The sequence below is a fragment of the Asparagus officinalis genome, chromosome 8 (genome assembly GCF_001876935.1).
Source record: "Asparagus officinalis chromosome 8, Aspof.V1, whole genome shotgun sequence".
Lineage (NCBI taxonomy): Eukaryota > Viridiplantae > Streptophyta > Magnoliopsida > Asparagales > Asparagaceae > Asparagus > Asparagus officinalis.
Window position 1 is genome coordinate 3,436,436 of NC_033801.1, and position 1,397 is coordinate 3,437,832.

Below are 1,397 nucleotides of genomic sequence, written 5' to 3' on the forward strand. Positions count from 1 at the left end.
TGGCGCATCATTAATACATTGGACGTGCACCACTAAAATATTACACTGGGTTGTAATCAAAACTTCGGAAAAAAAATCTGAACCAATCGCCTAAAGTTCCGAGAAGGGTTTTTGCCTATATATCCCAAATCGATCCTATTTGCGGATTTACGCTTAATTCTCATATCTCCTGTTACAACTGTTTTAATGCTGAAAAGTAATTTCCAATCAATAGCAGACAAGTGTCCCACATTATGCGTAATCGAGTCAGCTCTTCACATCAAGAAAATCAAAGACACAAATCGGACGACTCGATACACCGATATCTCATGAGGGCGACTCGAAAGGCATTACATGTCGACCCCTGGCTAGGCCGATTTCTTGACCAACCTACTCGACCGACCATTCGGCCGACATCTCGCAAGGGCAGACGGTACTTTTCGACCTTTTACCGGACGAGTAGAAAGGTGACGACTACCTCGGGCCTCGAGCCCCTTCCCACGCACTGACAGCCAATCACCTCACAATAAATGTTATTAAATGCATGATCAGTGGTATCATTTTTCTTTACCTAATAGTCTTTATGACATATCTGACCACGTCGGCACCGCACACCCCAATCACTTCACATTAAATGTCAAAGTGATCTCTCCTCCACTTGTCAGTCGACACCTGTAAAGCGGATGCTGACTTGGACGTCAACCCACAGTTACCATACCACCCCTCTACTACCACTATAAATAATGATATTATTTTCAACAATAAGGTAATATATTTATCTTTACCCACTGTGCTTAAGAACTTCTACAGTTCAGTTACTTCTTCACTCAAGCAATTTACTGACTTGATCGTCAAAGGAACAATCGCAGAACAAAAATATTTAGAGAGTTAGAGTACTTCCGTCAACCATATCACTTCAATCTCATTGACTGTTTGATATCAGCCATCAACATCTCCTAATTTACCCCTAGATTCTTCCATAGTAATATTTATACCTCTCTTGTTGAAAACCTTTAAATTTCGTAGGATAAAATAGATATTTGCATATTTGAATGGTAAATCAGCAAATATGGTAGACATGGGATTTATGTAGGCCCAAAATGCGTTTTTTTTCTGGGATAGAGAGGACTACTTTGACATGTTACCTCTTTCTTAGGTTTAAATTTAATTGCTTTTTATGGAGGAGTATTTTTTTTTGAGATTTTTCCATACAAATATGGTAGACATGGGATTTATGTAGGCCCAAAATGCGTTTTTTTTCTGGGATAGAGAGGACTACTTTGACATGTTACCTCTTTCTTAGGTTTAAATTTAATTGCTTTTTATGGAGGAGTATTTTTTTTTGAGATTTTTCCATACTTAGGTTTAAATTTAATTGCTTTTTATGGAGGAGTATTTTTTTTTGAGATTTTTCCATA